A 9,925-nucleotide genomic window follows, 5' to 3' on the forward strand; every position below is an offset into this window, starting at 1 on the left:
ATCGTTAATGTGATTTAAAGTAATTTGTTCTAGTATAGAGAGTTGGGGTTCTGAATAGGTTTTAATTCTTGAATATATATAACTTCTAATCTGAAGGTATTTAAAAAAATGTTTTGGTGGAAGATTATATTTTAAAGCTAACTGCTGAAAAGTCATGAGTGTACCTCCTTCATACAGGTTTTTTACCATACATAATCCTTTGATCTGCCAATTTTTAAACCCCATGTCACTTCTTCCAGGTATAAAATAATTATTGCCCCATATTGGTGAGAAGGGGGAAATTGATATTTTCTCCTCCAAAAAGGAATGGGCCTCATGCCAAACAGACAGGGTATTTCTTAGAAATGGGTTAAGGGTAGATTTTTTAAGTATTTTAACTTCTGCAGAGTATATATATGATTGTAAAGGGAGTGGCAATTCTACTTTTTCAATATCAACCCAGGATGGGCAGTCTGTAGAAAAGTAAAACATAGCTGTTCGAAGCTGTGCCGCCCAGTAGTATAATTTTATGTTTGGCACTTGAAGCCCTCCTCGATCGTATGGTAGGTAGAGGAGGGATAGACGTAGCCGGGGGCGTTTATTATTCCATATAAACCTAGTAAAGTCTTTTTTGAGGGTAGAGAAAAATATGTCAGGTAATGGAAGAGGGATAGATTGAAAAAGGTATAGAAATTTAGGCAAGATCGACATTTTAATTATACTTATACGTCCCGCAATGGAAATAGGCATTGTGTTCCATTTGTCCAAAGATTCTATAACTCCCTTCAGTAAAGGATCATAATTTGAGGGGACTATATTATCTATATCAGGTGTTATTTTAATCCCTAAGTATGTGAAACCCCCAGATTCATTAGTAAATTGTGTATAAGTCAAAGGGGCTTTTCTCTCTTGATCATTTAGTAATAACAGAATACTTTTACTATTATTGACTTTATAGCCCGAGAATCTGCCAAATTTTTCTATAACATTTGTAAGTGCTGGAATGGACTTCTTCAAATTAGTTAGAAATAGAACAATGTCATCTGCGAACAGAGATATATGATGATCTCTCTCCCCTATCTTCATACCCTTGATGTCTGGGCTTCTTCTAATTGTCATGGCCAAAGGTTCAATTGCAAATAAAAACAATAAAGGTGATAACGGGCACCCTTGTCTTGTACCTCTAGCCAAAGTAAATAGCTTAGAAATATTGTTATTTGTTATTACTTGGGCTACCGGTTCATTGTATAAAAGTTTAAGCCATTTTAAATATTTTGTTCCTAATCCAAATCTTTTAAGTGTCTCAAACAAATAATTCCATTCAATTCTGTCAAACGCTTTTTCAGCATCTAAAGACAGAATTGCATGGTCTTTAGCATTTTGTTTTCTATGTAATATATTTAGAACTCTACGAGTATTATTAAAGGCCTGTCTACCAAGAACAAATCCATTCTGATCATCCCTTATTAATTTTGGCATATGAATTTCAATTCTTTTAGCTAAAGCTTTACATAATATTTTAGTATCACAGGAAATGAGTGAGATTGGCCGATAGGATGCTCTATCTGTTGGGGATTTACCTGGTTTTAACACTAGAGTAATTAGTGCAGACCTTAGTGAGGGGGGCAAAATTCCAGTTTCATATGATTCAGTATACATTTCCAGAAGGTGGGGCATTAGTCTTCCAGAGAAGGTTTTATAAATCTCAATTGGCAAGCCATCCGGCCCTGGTGCCTTTCCACTACTCATACTTTGCACTGCATCCATCAGTTCTTCGATAGTTAAATTGTTTTCCAGACCTAATTTCTCTTCTTCTGCCAACTGAGGATATTGAAGTTCATCCAAAAAACTGTTTTGATTTAATGTATTCAAACATTCAGAATTATATAGGTTTTCATAATATAATTTAAAAGCATTATTGATTTCCAATGGATCTGACGATATTTGTCCATCATCTAGCAAGATAGAATTTATAGTCCTGTTTGTTTGTATTTTTTTTATCCTCCAAGCCAGTAGTTTTCCAGGTTTCTCACCTTGATCATAGTAGGACTGTTTTAACCACATCAAGTTTTTGGCTATTTTATTGCTAGTCAGCTCATTGTACTGTGCTTTTAACGAAAGTAGCTTTTTATTTTTGTTCTCGGGGTCGTCATTATCAAAAACTTGTAATTCCAATTCTTTAATTTGTTGCTCGAGGTCCCCTAGTTTTTTATAATATTCTTTGGATTTACTTCTTGTGTAACTCATTATTTCGCCTCTTATATAGGCTTTAAAGGCTTCCCATTTTATAGAAGCACTTGTCTGATTTGTGTTAATACTAAAATATTCTTCTATTCTTTTGCCTATGAAATCTACAAATTTAGAACTTTGGAGCCAGGTTGTTTGGAATCTAAATCTAAATGGGGTAGGTTTTAAGTTACTAAACTGTATTATAAGTGATATTGGAGCATGGTCAGACAGTAAAATACTATCGTACCAACATCTGTCTATTTGACTTAACAGAGAGCTGGATACTAAAAAATAATCAATTCTTGAGTAGGTTTTGTGGGTATTTGAAAAACATGAGTATTCCTTTTTATTAGGATTCAAATTTCTCCAGACCTCTGTTAAATTTAAATCTTTTATAAAGTTTTTAATTATTTTTCTTGATTTTTGGTGGGTGCTGTCTATACCTGTAGAACGATCTAGCTGTGTATCCAGTACACAATTAAATCCCCTCCAATTACATACTGTCCGGAGAATGTTGATATTGTATAGAAAAAGTTCTGATAGAAAGAAGGATCATCATCATTGGGAGCATATATACTTATTAGGGTTACTTGTGTGCTCGCGATCAAACCATTAAGAATTATAAATCTACCCCGCGGATCGACATGTTGTTTATGTAGCTGAAAGGGAACCGATTTGTGAATAAGTATCATAACCCCCCGAGCATGAGAAGTATATGGAGCGGAGAAAACTTGTCCTGCCCATCTTTTTGAAACTCTACTTGTGTCTTCACTCAACAGATGGGTTTCCCGAACAAAAAAACTGTGCATTTCCCTGAACATCCTGCACAAATAGAACCCCTGTTCTAAACTTTGGTTATGGAAAACAATAGATCCACAATATGTGGAGCAACCTTATGTGAATGTGTGGCCAACTTGAAAACGCTACAAATAATATGAAATAACCAAAAACGTTACCCTTATTAAGGAAAAAAGAAACTGAGAGGAATAACCAAAAAACAATACCAATATAGAAAAGGAAATCTGAAATTTACAAGTCTGTACCTGTGTAATTAGAGATTTATGACAGCCAAGTTCAGCTTTCAAAGTTTTGGCAGGTGAGGTCAAGATGAGTAATGTCAGTCATTTTCCTTTTGAAAATTAAACAGTATTATAGTTCAAATGTTTATCCATTTAGCTTTATTCACTTGGTGACTTTCAGCTCTCGGATGAACTCCTCCACTTCTGAGACGGTTTTGAAGATTTGCCGCTTGTCAGCATGGGTCACTATCAAGTGAGCAGGATAGAGCATTCCGTACCTGATGTCCATGGATTTCAGCTGAGCTTTTACTCCGTCGAAGCAGCGTTGGCGTTGACGAGTCTCCGCTGACAGGTCCGGGAACAGGTTAACTCGCTGATCTCCGTAGCGTAGCTCTGTTAATTTCCTGGCCGCTCTTAGTGTTATTTCGCGGTCTTTATAGTTTAGAAACTTCATCACTATTGGCCTGGGACGGTTCGCGTTGATTTGGCCCACCCGATGAGCCCGTTCGATTACAGGAGGTTTGGAAAAGCAATCTGTCAATACTTTGGGGAGCCAGTCCTCTAGAAAAGCGCATGTGTCCGAACCTTCTGCTTTTTCAGGTAGGCCGACCATTCTTACATTTGAACGGCGCCCGCGATCTTCCAGGTCTTGAATCTTGTTGGTTAATGTCTCAACCGTCTGCTCCAGCTTCTTAGCCTTATGCCGAAGTGTAGTGACATCCTCCTCCGTTTGCGATATTCTGTCCTCGGCCTCGCCGATTCTTTTGGAATGTGATATAAGCTCTGCTTTTAAACCATTAATGGCTTCAAGCATATCGGACGATTGCTTAGTCATGTCATCTCTTAATGACTGGATAGCCGAGAGAATTGAGTTTGTCGAGTCACTGTCATTAGTGTCAGTCTGCTCGCTAGCTGTTAGCTTGCTTGCTTGTTCCTCGTTGCCAGAGCCCGTTTGCGGTTGAGATCTCAGCTGTTGTCCCGGCTTTACGTTTTTTGGTGGCATAGTCGGATGTCGGGTTATTCCTTTTGGGTTTAAACCGTTTGTGGGTACGTTTTGGACACTTTGTAGGATTAATTTTAAGAAAGTTAGCGTCAGCTCAAATCAACATGACCTAACAGCCGCGCGCCATAACCGGAAGTCTTAATGGTGTTTTTGTTTCATCGATCACGTCTGAAACTAATTGACTAATTAACTTGGATTAAAGCCATTAACGTTATAACAGAATGCATTTTTGGAGCAATCATTCACTTATGGAACAGTAGGCATACTGCAAGTTGCTAAATTAGACAAATAGTGAATTATTTCAACAACTTTTTTAAAATGAGGCATCTGCGAGATCTAAAAAAAGAAGGCCTACAATAAAATGACAACATTGTAAATGCAAGTCATTTTTAGAATTGATCATATTGTGTTTTGGAATAATGTATTATTCTGTGAGTTAATATATTGCATGAAATGAAGATTAAAAAAAAATTCTTTAATGCTTCAGAAAAGTTTTTAACCCTAATCTTCTCAAACTCAGCATGACAAGTGTCCGTGCAGTATAGTAGTACTTATAAGCAGTATTTCTTTTGAGGTATTCTCTATCCACACCTGAGAAACAGACCAAGAGATGACTGATCCTAAATCTGCTTAGAAGGTGTTATGTTGTATCACAGTCTACAGTGTTGCTTCTTGTCTGCCACGAGTCTGTGACTTCATCCCCTGTGATGTCATATGGAGCAGTGACATTGTTAAAGCCTTCTTCCTCGGCTGTATGGTACGTCAGTTTTGTGACCAGTATAGGGATCCAAATGGATTAGGGATGAGAGTGAGTGTGTTTGTAGGTCTTTGTGTCATTAGACTGAACTTGTAGGCCTGTGTGTGGCAGTCAGATTTGGCGTTGAGAACATGCTCAATAATCCAGAGTTTTGATCCGGTCATATCATAGGTGGGGGCAGAGATGACTTGTGTTGCCTACGCACACACTAAGTGAGCCGATCATCCCTCACTAATGCTAATACCAAAGACTGTCGTCACTTTCTAGCTCTCACTGTGCTCACCATTAACTCTGTCACATGCAGATGGAGGGAAATTTGTTTATATTTGGATGATATAGTAACCATGTTTAGCTGTAACCACTGGTGTTAAACTATAGCTATATATATATATATATATATATATATATATATATAAAAGCTAATTTTAATCTAAAAATCATCTTTCATTCATTCTCCTTCAGCTAAATCCCTATTTGTCAGGAGTTACCACGGCGCAATGAATACTATTCCAGCATATGTTTTACACAGCAGATGCCATTCTATCTGCAACCCAGTACTGGAGAACACCCATACACGCTCACATTTTCACACACAAACACGTACACTACAGCCAATTTAGTTTATCCAGTTCACTTATAGCGCATGTTTTTGGGATGTTGGGAGAAAACCCACACAAACACTGAGAGAACATGCAAACTCCACACAGAAATGCCAACTGGCCCAGCTGGGACTCGAACCTGGGACTCGCTGTGAGGCGATAGTGCTAACCACTCTAAAAGGCAAATTGAATTAAATAATATATTTCCCTTTATTCACTTCTAATATATTTTAGCAGTAACAAGATTACAGATGCATATTAAACATGCAACAATCTCACATTGAAACTGTTCAGTGAAATAATTATATTGGAAAAATGCAACCAGTGTCCCGGTGGCGCAGTGGGTAGCATGATCGCCTCACAGCAAGAAGGTCACTGATTCGAGCCCCGGCTTGGACAGTTGGCATTTCTGTGTGGAATATGCATGTGCTCCCCATGTTCATGTGGGTTTTCACCGGGTGATCCGGTTTACCCCCACAGCCCAAAGAAATGCGCTATAAGTGTATTGATTAAGCTAAATTGGCCGTAGTGTATGTGTGTTGGGTTGTGGCTGGAAGGGCGTTCGCTGCATAAAACATATGCTGGATAAGTTGGCGGTTCATTCTGCTGTGGCGACCTGTTGAAATGATTTTGTTTGTATAATTTTTATCTTAATTTTAATGTATCTTTTGTTGGTCAGTTATCTAGATAAACAAAAATAAAGAATAACATTTGAGGTGAAGCACTTTAAAACAAGTCCGCTATGCTTCAGCGCCAAAACACAAATTATTGTGAGATTGTGTTGGTTTGTTAAATAAATAATAATCTAGCCTAACTAAAAGTACAGTGAAATATTCACAGTTTTGGAAAAGCCTATATTGAACTGTTTTCATTTTTAATGACAAATTTAAATAAACAGGACATGCTTTTGCAGTAAATTCGCAGCACTTAACATGTTCTCCGATTAGAAAAAATCTGCTGGAAGGATGAGAGAACTCAGAAACTTGTTGTGAGAATGGAGATGTCTGCATATTTGTGCCAGTCTATCAGATAACATTTCTTGAACGCCTTGAGATTTTAGAAAAGGTACACTGTAAAAAAATGCAGGGTTCCACACAATTCATTCATGTTGTCCCAACACAAATTAAGTTAACTTAACACTTTTAACAAATTTATGTGTATTGAACATAAAAAAATTAAGTTGTCCCAATGAAATCTCAAGATTTGTGTTGTTTCAGCTCATTTTAATTAAGTAGTTTGAACAAGGTAAAACAAATATTTTTTGAGTGTAGTTAAAGTTTGCATAACCAATGATTGATCTTATCCACCCATGACACACCTATAAGTAAATATGCAACCTTTTTTGATTACCTGATTAGCAGCACCTGCTGAGATAACCGAGAAATGATGTACTCTTATTGCACAGTGTCACCCATGTGATTGAACGAGTAGTGAAGATTGAGAAAAAAATTTAACATACTAGACTTTCTATGATGGTGTCGTGAGGCGTCGCAGGCTTTATATAGGTTGTTGTGAATAATACCACATTACACGAGAAGAAACTATTGAATCTTGTGTCACGAAGCCAATTTGTCGTTTACGAATCCCCACGACACCCTATGTCAAGGAAATCGTGACAAATTTGTGTAATCTGACCAGGGCTTAAGCTGAAAGATAGCGAGTGAGATGTTTAGCAGAGAACGAAGAAGCAAAAATATGTTAAACTGATTAGAGGATGTTTGCAGGGCATGGTGATCAAGTCAAATGGCACACTGTTTTCTCTGCAATAAGTGGGCCATCTCAAGTCCAGATGAATGCTCTCGCTTTATGCACATAAGTAGCTCCACTGTACATACTTGAGCCGTGCGTGAAGGGTCGCATTAGCACAGCTGTGTGGGAAACTCACATCGCCGGTACAACCCCTCATGCCAAACATCCTCTGTGTACGGGCTAACATTAGTGTGAGAGAAAAAAAAGTGAGAGGGAAAGAGGAAGGAAAACAAGTGTGGAGCTGCTGGCACTGTGATGGTAAAGGTAGGAATGGAGATGATTGATGTGACGAGAGAACCGATTGAAGGAAGTGAGGAGCGCTTGCTTGTATCTCTCTGCACGCTCTGAAATAACACAAGCTCTCCCACATCGGCCTCTCGAGACTCAAATCTGCGGGACTTTGTGAAGGTTCCACTTCACTAGCTCAGGGTGCCATGTGACAGATTCTCAATGAGGTGGAACTCTGTCCTCCTTGGACAGGAAATGACTTGCTGGGCCTCGTGAGGCTAATTATTCACATTTCCCATCCACAGGAAAAGGGGGTTTTGATTGACTTTATCAAACGCTTCCGTCACCATTTCCTTCTTGGTTGGTCTAATCCTTTTATCTCTTTCCAAGACACCTTTGAATTCATAAAAATTAAACTTCTTAGGTGTCTAGCAATTCTGTGATTATTCATGTAGCTCTGTTTGTGTTTGATGGAGATTGTCTTCGTTAACGAGTACACATATTATTTATTTATTTATTTATTTATTTATTTATTTATTTATTTATTTATTTATTTATTTATATTTTTAAACAGGAAAAGATTAAAAGACAATTGGACCTCACTTAGCTTGAATGTACAATTTTTATTTCCAGAAACCCAGCAATTACTATGTACATGGTTTGATCTCTGTACTGTAAAAGTTTTATGTAATGCTACACCAAGATGTAAATTTGGTCTGATATTGATTACCGATGAAGCTCATTATAATTGGAGACTGATAATTCTTATATGGTCATTAAATAAAATATTAATATGCCTTTTTCTGAGTCTCATCTCATCCATCAACACATGAGAACAGTACAATCACCAAGCATACAAAATAAAAGAGAAACAGGCTACTCTCTCAGTGGCTACAGCGATAGTTGACCATCAGATGACGAGCAGGGGATTTTTTAAAAAGTCTCAGTGTTGGTATTGTTTTTAGATATTGTGGGATCTCATTCCAGGCTTTTATGAATACATAAAAGAAAGATCACTGTCCATAACAGTTTTTAAAAGCCGGTAATGCCAAACATCCATCTGTTGCAAATCTGATGGAACGATCAGTCCTTGTATTAAGTTTTAGTACCAAAGCACAAAGGGCTGCTGAGGTAGAACTATATTTAAAATTTAATGGTACAGTTTAGGGGGCGGCACGGTGGTGTAGTGGGTAGCGATGTCGCCTCACAGCAAGAAGGTCACTGGTTCGAGCCTCGGCTGGATCAGTTGGCATTTCTATGTGGAGTTTGCATGTTCTCCCTGTGTTCATGTGGGTTTCCTCCGGGTGCTCCAGTTGCCCCCACAAGTCTAAAGACATGTGCTATGGGTGAACTAGGTTGGCTAAAATTGTCCATAGTGTATGTGTGTGAATGGGAGTGTGTGGTTGTTTCCCAGTGATTGGTTGCAGCTGGCATCCGGTGCGTAAAACATATGCTGGATAAGTTGGCGGTTCATTCCGATGTGGCGACCCCAGATTAAAGAAGGGACTAAGCCAAAAAGAAAAAAAATGAATGAATGAATAGTACAGTTTAATCTCTGTGTTCATAATTTAATTCTGAAATGATAAAACATTAGAGAGTAATAGAGCAAAGCAGTGACGTGTCCATCCAGAAAGTCTATTGTTCTGTTCAGTAATTAAATCTTTAATAAATAATTTATTATATTAATTTAATATTATTTTTAAATGCTGTTTTTTTTTTTTGTTGGTTGTTGACAATTTGTGCCCTGCGACACCAATGATATCCAGTGCAGTATATTCTATACTGATATTATTTAGTCAATATAATAAAATCATACCATTTTGTAATAAAAACCACTCTAGTCTGTAAAAAGCACTACTTTAATATACACTACTTTAATATAAAGCTATTAATTGGCCATCAGCGATCATGTCAGCCAATCCAAGTTCCTTTTTCACCTCACAGCTGTCAAATGTGTGTATAAAGCAATCAAAGCAGGGGTGCATGAGATTTTCTAGCCAGTGTTGCTACTGCAGTTCGTTCAAAACAAGACTTTTCACTTTCACTGAGGATTAAGAGGTAGTTGTGCCTGTGTAAATGTTGGCTCAGTGTCGTGTGTGTTCTTTCCCCCAAGTGTGTTTACACAGTAATGGCTCTGCTTGCAATGAGAGATGTGTTGCTAATTAACTTGAAAACACACTGTTAAACTGTCAGCAATCACCGTTTCAATGTGCAGCTATTTGCTTTAAAGTTGGAAGGAAGTTATGGATTTCTCTGAGGATGCAGCGAGAGTCTTACTAACCCAGTTTGCCGCTCACCCACCCGTCTGCCCCATTAAACAGCTAACGGGGGGAGGCATGAGAACTGTCAAACAAACTTGCCT

This window comes from Danio aesculapii, chromosome 13 (genome assembly GCF_903798145.1).
Source record: "Danio aesculapii chromosome 13, fDanAes4.1, whole genome shotgun sequence".
In the NCBI taxonomy this organism is placed as follows: Eukaryota; Metazoa; Chordata; class Actinopteri; order Cypriniformes; family Danionidae; genus Danio; species Danio aesculapii.